A 16018-nucleotide genomic window follows, 5' to 3' on the forward strand; every position below is an offset into this window, starting at 1 on the left:
CTTTTTACTGAAATATCCAACTATTAAGTTTGAATTGTCTCTTCCTTTAATTCTGTGTATTTTTGCTTCGTGTATTTTGGGACTGTGTTTTTAGGCACATACACTTTAATTATTGTTATATTTTCTTGATTAATTGAAACTCTTACAGTAATAAAATATCTTTCTTTGCCCTAATAATCATTTGTATCTTAAAATATTTTGTCAGTTTTGTCTGGCATTAGTGCAGCTACTCCAGCTCTTTTGGTTACTGCTATTGTATCTTTTCCACCCTTTTATGTTCCATTTATTTGTGTCTTTGAATCTCAAGTGTCTATTGTAAACAGCATATAATTGTGCCATGTTTTTTAAAAAAATCCATTCTCCCAATTGCTTCCTTCTAATTTGACAGTTTAATCCACTTACTTTAATATAATTACTGATAAGACAGAATTTATTTTTGCTATTGTGCTATTTTTTTCTGTATGTATTATGTCTCTTGTATTCCTCAGTTCCTTGATTCTTGAATGCTTTTGTGTTAAATAGATATTTTATAGTGTACCATTTTAATTACCTTTCATTTCTTTTAATATATATATTTTTAGTTATTTTATTAGTGGTTGCCTATGGTATTATAATTAATATTTTAAAGAGACAGTGTCTTGCTCTGTCTCTGACGCTGGTGTGCAATGGCATGATCATGGCTCGTTGCAATCACATGGCTCCTAGGCTCAGTGATCTTCCCACCTCTGCTGCAAGTAGATGGGACTATAGACACGTGCCACCATGCCCAGCTAATTTTCAAAAATTTTTGTAGAAACGAGGTTTCCTTGTGTTGCCCAGGCTAGTCTCAAGCTCCTTGCCTCAAGTGACCCTCCTGCCTTGGCCTCCCAAAGTGCTGGGATTATAGGCATGAGCCACTATGCCCAGCCCAATACTTTAATTAATAACAATCTAGCTGGAGCCACTGTTGCCAGCGACATGTACGAGGTAATTCAGAGGTCCGTGGGGCCGACCAGCCTGAGCTTGCTCACCTTCAAAGTCTATGCTGTACCAAAAAAGGACTCACCTCCCAAAAATTCCGTGAAGGTTGATGAGCTTTCACTCTACTCAGTTCCCAAAGGTCAATCGAAGTATGTGGAGGAGTCAAGGAGCCCGCTTGAAGAAAGCATCTCACAGCTCCGACGCTACTGTGAGCCATACACAAGCTGGTGTCAGGAAACATACTCCCAAACTAAGCCCAAGGTGCAAAGTTTGGTTTAATGGGGGTTAGACAGCTATGACTATCTCCAAGATGCACCTCCTGGATTTTTCCCGAGACTTGGTGTTACTGGTTTTGCTGGCCTTATTGGACTCTTTTTGGCTAGAGGTTCAAAAATAAAGAAGCTAGTGTATCCGCTTGGTTTCATGGGGTTAACTGCCTCCCTCTATTATCCACAACAAGCCGTCGTGTTTGCCCAGGTCAGTGGGGAGAGATTATATGACTGGGGTTAACGAGGATACATCGTCATGGAAGATTTGTGGAAGGAGAACTTTCAAAAGCCAGGAAATGTGAAGAATTCACCTGGAACTAAGTAGAAAACTCCATGCTCTGCTCATCTTAATCAGTTATAGGTAAACATTGGAAACTCCATAGAATAAATCAGTATTTCTACAGAAAAATGGCAGAGAAGTCAGTATTGAATGTATTAAATTGGCTTTCTTCTTCAGGAAAAACTAGACCAGACTTCTGTCATCTTGGGTGATACCATCCTACAAGCAAACTAACCTGAAACCCTTTCAACTAGAGATAATGTACAAGCTTTAGAACTCCTCGTTCTCATGTTGCTATTTACGTACATAATTAAAACCCAAGTTAAAAAAAAAATCTAGTTCAATATAATACCAACTTAATCTCAGTAGCATACAAAAGTTTGCTCCAATATAACTGTTTTATTCCTTCTCTTTTTAAAATTTATTTTTCTATATGTTTTTAAGAGATGGGGGTCTTGCTGTATTGCCCAGGCTGGTCTTGAACTCCTGGGCTCAAGTGATCCTTCTGCTTCAGCCTCCCAAAGTGCTGAGATTACAGGCAAGAGCTACTATGCCCAGCCTACCTGTCTTCTTTATACTGTCATTTTTACAAATTAGATCTTTATTTATGGTGTACCCATCAACATAGACTTATAATTACTGGTTGATGTGGTTGTCTTAAATCAGATAGAAGAAAAGAAAATAACTATAAATGAAAATACATTTATGCTGTCTTTTATATTTAACTATATAGTTACCTTTACTAGTACTCTTTATTTCTTCATTTGGGTTTGAGTTACTGCCAAATATCCTTTCATTTAGGCCTAAAAGAACTCCTTTAGTATTTTTTGTAGGACAGTTATGCTAACAATGAATTATCTTGTTGTTTTTTTTTTTTAAATCTGTATATGTGGCTGGGCGCAGTGGCTCATGCTTGTAATCCCAGCACTTCGAGAGGCGAGGCAGGCGGATCACCTGTTGGGAGTTCTAGACCAGCCTGACCAACATGGAGAAATGCAGTCTCTACTAAAAACACAAAATTAGCTGGGCGTGGTGGCGCATGCCTGTAATTCCAGCTACTTGGGAGGTAGAGGCAGGAGAATCTCTTGAACCTGGGAGGCAGAGGTTGTGGTGAGCCATGATCGTGCCATTGCACTCCAGCCTGGGCAACAAGAGTGAAACTCGGCCTCAAAAAAAGGGCTGGGCGCGGTGGCTCACGCCTGTAATCCCAGCACTTTGGGAGGCCGAGGCGGGTGGATCACGAGGTCAAGAGATCGAGACCATCCTGGTCAACATGGTGAAACCCCGTCTCTACTAAAAATACAAAAAATTAGCTGGGCATGGTGGCGCGTGCCTGTAGTCCCAGCTACTCAGGAACCTGAGGCAGGAGAATTGCCTGAACCCAGGAGGCGGAGGTTGTGGTGAGCTGAGATCGCGCCATTGCACTCCAGCCTGGGTAACAAGAGTGAAACTGCATCTCAAAAAAAAAAAAAAAAAAAAAAAAATCTGGAGATGTCTTAATTTCTCCTTCAATTTTGAAGTATAGTATTGCTATATATAGACTCCTTGATTGACAGTCTCTTACTTCTACTACTTTGAATATGTCATCCCACTGTCTTATGTTCTCTTTTCCTGGATTTCTAATGAGAAATGAGCTGTTAATATTACTGAGAAGCCATTGTCTACGAATTACTTCTTACTTGCTGATATTAAGGTTTTTCATCTTCATTCTTTAAGACATTGATTATGTTGTATTAAGGTATGAATGAATCTTTTTAGCGTATTGCACTGGAAATTCATCTACCTGACTTATGTGTAAACTATTATTTTTCAACAAATTTGGGAAGTTTTCAAGGATTATTTTTTCAAATATTGGTTCTTGACATTTCTCTCCTCTCCTTCTGAGTCTCCCATTACATATCTATTGGTTCTTTAAGTAATTTCCCACAGGTCTCTGAAGCTCTGTTCATTTTTCTTTACTCTTTTTCTTTTCTGTTCCTCAGACTGGATAATTTCAGTTGACCGATTTTGAAATTTGTTGATTTTTAAAATGTCTTTTCATATCTGTTACTGAGAACCTCTAGTGAATTTTTCTTTTCTGTTATTTATTTTATATATATATATATTTTTTTCTGTTATTTATTTCTGTTATCGATTTTATAACTTGTATTATAAAGTTGAATTTTATAATTTCCATTTCTTTGTTGATGTTTTCTGTTTGGTGAGACATTGTTCTCATACTTCTTTAGGCACACTCCACTCCCCTTTTGGCTTTTGGGCATATTTAGACTAAATGATTTAAAGTCTTTTCTAGTAAGTCCAATATCTGGGCTTTCTTTAGGACAAATTCTATTGTTTATTTGTGTGTGTGTATTGGCAGTACTTTGTTTCTTTGTATGACTCATAAGTTTTTACATTATTAAAACCTGGACATTTTAATAAGTATTGTGTGACAAGTTTGGAAATCAGATTTTCCTACCTCTCCATTGCCTGTTTTTCTTGTTGCTTATTGGTTATTGTTATCTGTTTGCTTACCTACATTTCTAAAGCAATTCAATCAAGTTTGTATTCTTTGTCATATGTGGTCCTTGATGCCACTACTTAGTCAGCTTAGTGGTTAGTAATTAGACAGGTTTCCTTAGAGGTCTGGAATCAGTTTGCTGAAGGGCTCTCTGTGCATGTTGGGTCATGCCTTCAAAACTTAGCTCATAATTTCATCTAAGCCTTTACTTACTGCCTACATACATCCTCAAGGTAAGCCAGAGGTGAGAGGTGAGGGCCTTTCCAGGTCTTTCCTGAGATTGTGCACTATCCTGGGAATACACATGTTCTTTTAGATCCCTGAGATTTTGTCAGAGCTTTCTGATGTGCTTATATACCTCTTATTTTCAAACTTTTATTTTATTTATAAGGTATTTGGTTAGTTTTTTGTTTGTCTCAACTGTTGTCCATCTCCTCAGGCAGCCACAAAATTAAAATGCTTGTCTGTTATTGTCTTCAAAAATGACATCACCTGACAGAAATCCTTTGAAGTGAGTGAGCTCCAAGGCAGCCTCTTAATGAGTTTTTCAAGAGAACCACCAGACAAATAAAAAATGGTAATATTTTGGCAAGTATACTTTGAAAAACTTCATCTCTATTCTGGTTCCACTGGTGACTTCCAGGCAGCACCAGAAATGCAGATGAGTATTTTCTCAACGCTTTTTCTGAGCTAGAGAGTCCGGGGTGGGACCAGGAGAAATTAAAATGTCACAAAGCTGACTTTTCTTACAGACATCCACCCATTTTTTTTTTTGAGTAAGCTCTCTCCAGGTCACTGGACGCTTTTGATTTTTTTTAAATTTCTACATCCAATCCCAGCACTTTGGGAGGCCGAGGTGGGTGGATCACAAGTTCAGGAGATCGAGACCATCTTGGTTAACACAGTGAAACCTCATCTCTCCTAAAAATACAAAAATTAACCGGGCATGGCAGCAGGCACCTGTAGTCCCAACTACTTGGAAGGCTGAGTATATTTGGTTCTCTGGTTGCAGTAATAATGTGAATTCAGGGAAAAATGTAAATATAAATTGAAAGCAACAAAAACAAATTTTCTGAATTATAGTAAAAATGCAGAATTAAATACATCTTAAATATTTAAACATCTTAGTGTATCTCAGTTGGAAGAAAAACAAGTTTAAAACATACAAGTTTCAATTAACTTTATTTTTGTAGAGTATAGAACACTATCTTACTTATGTAAACTATCCAGCAGTTAAAAAAAAGGTGCTGCTCAGGAAATGGAGAGGGAATGGGAGCATTAATGGGAATACATAGAAAGAAAGCTCACATTAAATAAGACATCAGATAAAAGCTTTGATTGGAGACCACAATAGGCCATATATTTTTTGAGTAAAAGAGAAAACTATAGCAGTTAAAAAGAATACAAAGAATATAGTTAGTTTCTATATCACTGATATATAGTAGATTGCCAAAAAAGGTAATAAAGAGTGAAAAATAAATTCTAAGAGACTCCCAGTGAACTGTAAGGTAGGAGGCATCTTATCTCTAGGTAGGTAGCTGTTTACCAGGTATATTTTGATAACTACTAAGAAGAGCCTATAGATGCCCTTCTTCCTCAGCTCTTCCTGTGATTTCATAAATATTTATCTCACAGGCCTTTTCCTGATGATTAAAATAATGCAATATATATGTAATTTTTTGCAGTCTGTGATCAGCTTCTTCCTGATTCCTAGTTTGATTTAGACTTCCAAGAAGTTAGAATGTACAAGACATTGGGTTCCAGTAGAAAGAAAAATGACAAATGTAAGAAATGGTGGAAAAAAAGGGAAGTAAAATGACACTAGAGGAAGATTATTCCATTTCACAGTTTTGCCTGTGGTTCTTCTAGCAGTTGAATTCCTTTGTCTCTAAGGTTTGCATTTGGTATCTTTGTCACTATGTTGTTGTTTTTATTGTTCTTGTTCTTCCTCTCCTCCTCCTCCTCGTCCTTCTCCTCCTCCTTCTTCTTCCACTTCTCCTCTTCCTCCTCCTTCTTCTTTTCTTCCTTCTTCTTCTTCCTTCTTCTTCTTTCTTTCTTTCTTCTTCTTGTTCTTGTTCTTCTTCATCTTCCTTCTTCTTTCTTCTTCCTTCTCCTTCTTCTTTTTCTTCCTCCTTCTCCTCCTCCTTCTTCTTCCTCCTTCTTCTTCTTCCTCCTCCTCCTTCTTCTTCTTCTTCCCCTCCTCTTCTCTTCCTTCTCCTCCTCTTTCTTCTCCTTCTCCTCCTTCTCCCCTTCCCCTCCCACCTCCTGCTCCTCCTCCTCCTCCTTCTTCTTCTTCTTCCCCTCCTCCTCCACCTCCCTTTCTCTTCCTTCTTCTCCTCTTTCTTCTCCTTCCCCTCCTCCTCCACCTCCTCTTCTCCTCCTCTTTCTTCTCCTTCCCCTCCTTCTCCCCTCCGCCTCCCACCTCCTGCTCCTTCTTCTTCTTCGTCTTATTCTTCTTTTTCTTTTCCTCCTCCTCCTTCTTTCTTGTTGCCTACATCGTCTTCATTGTCTTTGTCTTCAGAAAGAAAGTATAGTGTTAGAGCAGACCTTCCACTGAAAACAACTATAAAAGAAGGATAAACTATGAGTTTTTGTTGGGATAGCAGAGCTACCAAAGCGGCAAAGATTTGATGAAACAAATTCCCTAAAAGAAGGTAATCCCAGGATTTGGGCTCAATATTTGGCACAACTTATATCCTCAAGGCATTTGCTGATAGGGAAAGTAGGAGCTGGAGATTTTGGCTGAAAACCAGAGCAGAAAGCAATAGCCAGCATCTGAGCAGAACATTTGCGAGTTTCACAGAACTGGAGAGAGAAATATTGAAGAGCACAGCTAGACAAAGACTACAAATAATGTAAGGTATTTAATAGCCTTTAACAAATATCATAAAATACTTTAAAAATAATGTAAAATATTCAAGAAATTAAATGATCAAATAGAACATTTAAAAAGGAACTGGAATTTTTATTTCAGTAATTGGATTTTTTATTCAATCCAATAAAAAGGATTGAATACCAAGTCTAGAACTGAAATATGCAGTAACTGAATATTAAAAAATCAACAGATGAGTTTAACAACAGATTAGATGTAGCTGAAATGAGAAAATTAGCAATTTGGAAGATAAATCTAAGAAATATACCAATAGAAAAATGAAGAGGAAAAATAATGGAAGATGAAAGACCAAAGAGAGAGTGAAAAGTCTAGCTAATTTATGTGTTATTATAATCCTTGCAAAAGAGGAGAGAAAATGTAAAAAAGAAAAGAATCTTGTGTCTGAAAATCTATATGCTGCTACTATCAAGTTATTTGTTTGAAGTATAGTACTCTTAAGCTCTTAAAGCACTTTACACAAGTTTTATAATACCTCCCAATATTTACATTTTTAGTGTTTGAATGTTAAGAAGAGTTTTGTCTTTAACCTCTTCTAATTATTTATAGTAGATTAAAAATAATTGTATAGTGAAAATGTATTGTTTTACATTGAGAAATCATGGAAAATTAAAAATAATTATAAATTAAACACTAAAATTATTAAAATCCAAAAATTTCTTCCTTTTTAAAATATTTTTTCTGAAACAGGGTCTTATTCTGTTGCCCACACTGGAGTGCAGTGGTGCTATCATGGGTGACTATAGCCTTGACTTCCTGGGCTCAAGTGATCCTCCCATCTCAGCTCTTGAGTAGTTGGGACCACAGGCACCATACCCAGCTATACCACCATGCCCAGCCAACTTTTGTATTTTTTTGTACAGATGGGATTTTGTTACGTTGTCCAGGCTGATCTCAAACTCTTGAGCTCAAGCAATTGTCCTGCCTTGGTATTCCAAAGTGCTGGAATTACAGGTGTGTGCCACCATGCCCAGGTTTAAAAAAAAATTAAATTAAATAAAATAATTTTTTTTTTTTGGTAGAGATGGGGTCTCACTTTGTTGCTCAGGCTGGTTTTGAACTCCTGGCCTCAAGTGATCTTCCTGGTTCGACCTCCCAAAGTGTTGTAATTACAGACATGAGCCACCACTTCAGGCCCATGAAAAAGTTACTAAATAAAATTTGGCTACATTTTATGCCTGAGCATATAGAGTTTTGTTGCTGCTACTGTCATCAATGATGGGGGTTAATAACTCACAAAAACTACCACTTATAAAATTATCAGCTATACAATTATTGGACAAAATATATTATCTCACTCTATAAATAAACAATTCATTAGAACTTGAAGGAATTGTAGAATATGGAAGAGATGCTTCTGCTGAAATAAGGAGAATGTGAAATACCTCCTCATGGAATGCTGTCATTTTCACTTATCAGTTCCAAATATTAGGAAAGAAAACTCTGAGTAGATTATAGTCTGATACATAATGGCATAATGATAGCTGTTAAATAAAGAAACCACATGTAATTATCAAATTTTGCATGAATCAGTTGCTTTGCAGTCTCACTAGAGCTGAAATAAAAGTATTTTAAGTCTCTTTTATTTTCCTGTTCTAACCCTGGGATGTACTTATTTGCCCGGGAAAAAAATTTCCTCTAAATGGCTCTAAATGGAGAGAAGAGGGACAAGGAGAAAGCAAATACAAAGCTACATAACAAATAGCTTGGCTAATACATGAAATAATTAACAAGCCAATGTTCCCCAGAACTGGCAATCCACTCACAGAACAAGAATTCACATGTGCAGTTAACAAATAATGAAACTAATTATGTATAAGTCTGTGCTAGATGCATCTAGACTCACAGAATACAGGCATTTCACATTTAAAAAATGTGAAAGATTTCTAACTTCTATCCAAAGCCTAAATCCTATGGAATGTTCCAGACTCATGTGTAATGGGAATCTACTTGAAAGCATCCAGTGATCAGAAACACACTAGCTCACTTTCAGATGGAATTATTTTTACAAAGTTGGAGATAGTGTGATAATACATGCCTCCCTGAAAATTTCAAATATTGGTCTTTGTTTTATTTCATGAAGCTATGGAAAAATCATATAGTTCCTATTTAAAATAGCATACTTTCTGAGATCTGTAAACAGATATACTGATCTTAAGTCTTGCTTTCTCTAGACTAAATATATTTGCTTTTAAAAATTAATATTCATATAATTCAGTTTGAGGGCAGTTCGATATCTGGTTTACTTTAGCCTAGATTAACCAAGTTTGTCAACATCATTTGTAAAACCAAGTGCCGACATTTAAACACAATACTCTGTCCACTTTCATTTCTCTGTCTCCAACTAGATGATAAGATCCTAAAGGAATTGGAGGAGTGGAGACTCCTTGTAATGAGTAGAATTAATGAGAATCTGGAAGATCTTAGTCGTAAGTTAACGAAGGTCTATGTATTTTTCTCTCAATATGAAAAAAATAAAAAGTCAGAAATTTAAACAAAGAAACTGCTCACTTAGTTCATGATCAAAATCAGAATACAGTATAATGTGGCATAATTTCGAATAATCTATGGAGAAGAAGAATAGAAGCTCTATTTGATTAGATTCTAAGAACACTCCCCATTAAGGCAGTATGTTGGGCTTCTGAGAAGGAAATCTAATTATAGCACACTGTGGCTCTTGAGCAAATTATACTTACATAGTTATTTTACAATTAAGTATGTTTCTTGTGGTTTCAATGAGATTGAAATGATATTTTTCAATCAAAACTATTTTTTTTACCTGTGTATAAGCAAACAAGTTTCAATTATGGCTACTTAATACAAATATCATTTGCTGTGGTGATAGAGAAGCAAAATTCTATTTGAAAGAAGCTGGGAGGTTGAGAGGGAGTTGCTGAACTGAAGAAAACAATAGGGCTGTTAATATCTTAATTTTGCATAATAGGGAATAAAGATATACTGTCTGAAGTTAACAGAATAATAACTGTGAGGTATATCTTCTATTTATCAAACTGGTAAGGCAATAGTTATATAAATTTCTCAATCTATTAATAATACTATAATATATAATATACATATTAAATAATACATACTTTATTATAAATATAATAATATTTATAATAAATGGGTATGTTTCTGATGAAGAGAACTGGGAGCAAACAGGTCTATTATCACCGGACTGTGTATTATTTGTATATTTTTTGGTATACTTGCAGTACTTTGATAAAATTATAAAACATTCAATGAAAAATACACAAATGATTTCAAAACCTAATCAGTTCTGGTTCCAAATGGCAGTGTAGAAGCAAGCTGACTTCACTCCCCTACACAGAAAACAATAACCAAATATACAGTGCTGGGATTATCATCAGAAATATCCCAGAATTTATATATAGGAGTAGGACAGATCCCAGGGCCATGGAGAAGTGGAAAAACTGAGCATATGGTAAGAGAATTGGACTTCCATATCCACAACACCCTTCCCCCTCATCTGTCCACCACCAAACCGTGCAGGAAATTTCTCCAATTCAGGCTTTCTACACTGGAAAAAGTGAGGTCAAGGTGGACCACCAGCTTCCACACCATCTTGGTTCACTGGCAGGATAACAGAGTGATATAGTGAGACCCAGTTTCTAAAACATAGTGAGACCTAATCTTATAGGGGCCATAGAGACCCAGTAACAGTGACAGTGAAACCCAGTTTCTGAAACAAACAACCCTCACAAAAAAAGAAAAACATCAAAAAATACAGAAAATCAACAAAATGAAAAGTTGGTTTTTTTGAAAAGGTAAATAAAATGGACAAACCTTTAGCTAGAATAAGAAAAAAAGAGAGAAGACCCAAATAAACAAAACTACAAACGACAAAAAGAGTAACAACTGAGACCACAGAAATATAAAGAACCATTAGAGATATTGTGAACGATATGCCGACAAATTGGAAAATCTAAAAGAAATGGATAAATTCCTGGTCACATATGACCCACCAAGACTGAACCATGAAGAAATAGAAAACCTTAACAAACCAATGATAAGTAATGACATTGAAGCCATAATAAAAAGTCGTCTATCAAAGAAAAGCCCAGTACCCGATGGCTTCACTGCTGAATTCTACCACACATTTAAAGAATAACGAATACCACTTCTACTCAAGCTCTTCAAAAAAATTTGAAGTGAAGAGAACACTTCCAAACTCATTCTATGAGGTGAACATTAACTTGATACCCAAACCAGACAAGGACATGACAAAAGAAAACTACAGACCAATATCACTGAAGAATGTAGATGCAAAAATTCTCAACAAAATACTACCAAACCAAATTCAAACACACATTAAAAAGATCACTCATCATAACCAAGTGGGATTCATCCTATGGATGTAAATATGGTTCAACACATGCAAATCAATAAACATGATACTTCACATTAATAGAACCAAGAACAAAACCCATAAGGTCACTTCACTGGATGTCAAAAAAGCATTTGATAAAATTCTACATCCCACCAGGCACAGTGGCTCACACCTGTAATCCCAGCATTTTGGGAGGCCGAGGAGGGCAGATTGCTTGAACCCAGGAGTTCAAGACCAGCCTAGGCAACATAGTGAAACCCTGTCTCTACAAAAAATACAAAAACTAGCTTGGTGCGGTGGCAAGGGCCTGCAGCCCTAGCTACTTGGGAGGCTGAGGTGGGACAATTGCTTGAGTCCAGGAGTTCAAAGCTGCAGTGAGCTGTGATTGCACCACTGCACTCCAGCCTGGGAGACAGAGCCAGACCCTGTCTCAAAAAAAGAAAAAAAAGAAAAAAAGAAAAGAAAAAAGAAAAAAAACTATGTATTTTTAATGACAAAAGTCCTCAAAAAAAAACAAAAAACAAAAAACAAAAAACTGGGTATAGAAGGAACGTACTTCAAAATAATAAAGGCCATATGTGACAAGTCCACAGCTAACATACTGAGTGGGGAAAAATTGAAAGCCTTTCCTCTAAAATCTGGAACAAGACAGGGATGCTCACTTTCACCACTTTAATTCACCAAAATACTGGAAGTCCTGGCTAGAGCAATCAGGCAAGAGAAAAAAATCAAGAGTATCCAAATTAGCCTTATTCACAGATGACAGGATCTTATATTTAGAAAAAACCAAAAGACTCCATTGAAAAAGTATTAGAACTGTTAAAGGAATTCAGCATAGTTGCAGGATACAATATCAACTTACAAAACCAGGAGCATTTATACATGACAACAGTGAGCAATCTGAAAAAGAAAATAAGAAAGCAATTCCATTTACAATAGCTACAAAGAATATAAAGTACCTGGGAGTCAATTTAATCAAGTGAAAGATCTATACAAGAAAAACTATAAAAGGGTGTTAAAAAATTGAAAATGACACAAAAAAGGAAAGATTTTATGTTTATGGATTGGAATTATTAATATTGTTAACATGGCAATACTACCCAAAGCCATTTATAGATTTGATGCAATCCTTATGAAAATATAGATATTCTTCACAGAAACAGAAAAAAATTCCTAAAATTTACATAGAACCGCAAAAGACCCTGAAAAGCCAAGGCAATCTTGATCAAAAAGAACAAAGCTAGAGGCATCATATTATCTGACTTCAAAATATGCTAGAAAGCTATCATAACAAAAACAGCTTGGTACTGGAATAAAAACACACATAGACTAATGGAACAGAATAGAGAATTCAGATATAAACCCATGCATTTACTGCCAACTTATTTTCTTTTTCTCTTTCTTTCCTTCTTTCTTTCTTTTTCTTTCTCTCTCTCTTTCTTCTTTCTTTTCTCTCTTTCTTTCTTTTCTCTTTCTCTTTCTTTTCTCTCTCTTTCCTTCCTTCATTCTTTCTTCCTTCCTTCCTTTTCTTTTCTTTTTTGTGAGAGAGTCTCACTCTGTTGCCCAGGCTGGAGTGCAGTGGCATTATCTCGGCTCACGGCAACCTCCGTCTCCTGAGTTCAAGTGATTCTGGTGCCACAGTCTCTTAAGTAGCTGGGACAATAGGCTTGTACACCACCATGCCCGGCTAATTTTTGTATTATCAGTAGACACGGGGTGGGGGTTTTGTTATGTTGGCCAGGATGGTCTTGAACTCCTGGCCTTATGTGATGCATCTGCCTTGGCCACCTAAAGTGCTGGGTTTACAGGTGTGAGATACCGCACCCAGCCTGTAATCAACTCATTTTCAACAAAGAAGATATAATGAGGCAAAGACAGTCTCTTCAATAAATGGTGTTGGGAAAACAGGATAGCCATTTGCAGAAGAATGAAAGTAGACCCCTATCTCTCACTCCATACAGAAATAAAATCAAAATGGATTTAAGACCTAAATATAAGGCCCAAAACTATAAAACTACCAGAAGAAAACTTTGGGGAAATGCTCCAGGACATTGATCTGGTTGTTGAAATGCTCCCGGACATTGATATTTTTTTTGTGTGTAAGACCTCAAAAGCACAGGCAACAAAAGCAAAAATAGACAAATGGGATTTATCAAACTAAAAATCAGCAAAAGAAACAATAAACAAAGTGAAGAGATAACCCACAGAATGGAGGAAAATATTTACAAACTATACATCTGACTAGGATTATTAACCAGAATATATAAGTAACTCAAAAAACTCAATAGCAAGAATTAAAAATCCAATTAAAAAACAAGAAAAAGATCTGAATGGACATTTCTGAAAAGAAGACATACAAATGACCAATGAGTATATCAAAAATAACCACGATTGATCATTAGAGAAATGCAAATCAAAACCACAATGAGATGTCACCTTGAGGTAGGATGCGGGACTTGACTCCAGAGGTGGGACTTGGACACTGGACTAGACTGAAGACTAGCTAAAACAGGGCTGGGGTGGAAGCAGCTTTCTAATCAGATTCACCCACTAGTGTGCCATAGGAATTTACTGTTGCCATGGCAACACCTGGGAGTTACTGCTCCTTTCTATAGCAATGACAGGATGACCCAAAAGTTAGTACCCCTTCCCTAGAAATGTCTGTGTAAACCACCCCTTAATCTACACGCAATTAAAAATGGGCTAAATATGAATGCAAAACTGCCCTAAGCTGCTACTCTGCCTAGAAGGTAGCCCTGCCCTGAGAGCAGTCACAAAGCTGTAACAGTCTTCAATGAGGCTTTCTTCCACCTCCTTCTTGCCCTTCAATTATTTCCTGAGCAAAGTCAAGAACCCTCTGGGCTAAGCCCCACTGTGGGGCTCACCTGCCCTGCATTAATCTTATTTCGGTTACAATGTCTTTTATCAAAAGACTGGAAATAACGGATACTGGTGTGAGGATGCGGAGAAAGCAGAACTCTCACACGCTGTTGGTAGGAATGTAAATTAGCACAGCCACTATGGAAGACAGTATGGCGCTTTCTCAGAAAATGAAATATAGAACTACCATATGATCCAGAAATTCCACTAATATATATATATAAAGAAATATATATATTTAAAGAAATATATATATTTCCAATATATATAAAGAAAATATATTGAATATAAAATATAAAGAAAATAAATATATTGAAGAGATATCTGCACTCCTACGTTTATTGCGGCACTATTCACAATAGCCAAAATATAGAATCAATCTAAATGCCCATCAGTGGATGAATGTGGTAGATATATGCAACAGAATATTATTCAGCTACAAAAAAGAATAAAATCCTATCGCTTGCAGCACCATGAATGGAACTGGAGCTCATTATGTTAAGTGAAATAAGCCAAGCATAGAAAGACAAATGTCTGATATTCCCACATGTGGGAGCTAAAAAAGTGAATCTCATGAAGATATGGTGCTGATCAGAGGTCAGGAAGTGCTTATCAGAGTCCAGGAAGAGTAAGCGGGTGAAGAGGAGTAGATTAATGAGTACAAACATACAGTTAGATAGAAAAAATAAGATCTGGCCAGGCGCGGTGGCTCACGCCTCTAATCCCAGCACTTTGGAAGGCCGAGGCTGGTGGATCACGAAGTCAAGAGATCCAGACCATCCTGGTCAACATGGTGAAACCCCGTCTCTACTAAAAATACAAAAATTAGCAGGGCATGGTGGCGCGTGCCTGTAATCCCAGCTACTCTGGAGGCTGAGGCAGGAGAATTGCCTGAACCCAGGAGGCGGAGGTTGCGGTGAGCTGAGATCACGCCATTGCACTCCAGCCTGGGTAACAAGAGCGAAACTCCATCTCAAAAAAAAAAAAAAAAAAAAAAAAAAAAAGAAAAAATAAGATCTGGTGTTTAGACAGATCCGTAGAATGACTATAGTTAACAATAGTCAATTATACATTTCAAAATAGAAGAGAATAATTTTAATGTTCCCAGCATAAAGAAAGACAAATATTTAAGGTAATGGATGTTCCAATTACCCAGATTTGATCTTTACACATTATATAAATGTATCAAATTATCACATATATCCCCCAAAAATATATAATCTATTTTATGTCAGTAAAAAATTGAAAAAAACCTAATCAGATTATTGGATGAGTTTAGGGTGGAGGTTAAATAATTTCTTCATTTCCTTTCACGAGCTTAACTTCCATTTTTGAAAATAGCCAAGAATACGTGAGCTTATTCTCCCTGCATGGATTTGAATACGTTTGAAAGAAGATAGACCTAGCACAATCTGGCCATTCATGCAGATGTAATTACAGATAAATTACAGAAAAGGGAGATGGAATAAGCACTATAAATATTGCTTGGAGAAAAATGTAAAAAAAAAAAAAAAAAAAACAACCAAATCATGAGGCATAGATATTGACGGCTGGCAAACAAATACGGAAAGCAGAGCAACCTGGAATATACTGATCATAGGTGCTGTGGCTCATTGAATCTGTAGGAGAAACAGGCAGAATTGAAATTCCAAAAAGCCTAGTGAAAAGTGACTCAGCTGCTCACTGTGAAAAAGAATGTGGATCATACAGTAGAATGCACAGCAACACTTGGACTCTTAATTCAACAGCCATGCAATATCCTAATTTACAAAATGATGAGATGAGACAGAGGCAGCAGCGGCAGCATAGAGAGGTGATCCGTTCCACCTCTTCCTTTGGTGGCCACATTCGATATTTAATACAGAGAATATCAAGCCATAAACCAGCT

General features: G+C 36.5%; 1 pseudogene; it reads left to right on the forward strand.

Moving 5' to 3' along the window:
* Positions 1-957: 957 nt before the first annotated feature.
* LOC105706763 (MICOS complex subunit MIC26-like) lies at positions 958-1725 on the forward strand (annotated as a pseudogene).
* Positions 1726-16018: the final 14293 nt, after the last annotated feature.

The sequence above is a fragment of the Aotus nancymaae genome, unplaced genomic scaffold (assembly GCF_030222135.1).
Source record: "Aotus nancymaae isolate 86718 unplaced genomic scaffold, 86718_ANA_hifiasm-v0.15.2.pri h1tg000030l, whole genome shotgun sequence".
NCBI classification, from domain to species: Eukaryota; Metazoa; Chordata; class Mammalia; order Primates; family Aotidae; genus Aotus; species Aotus nancymaae.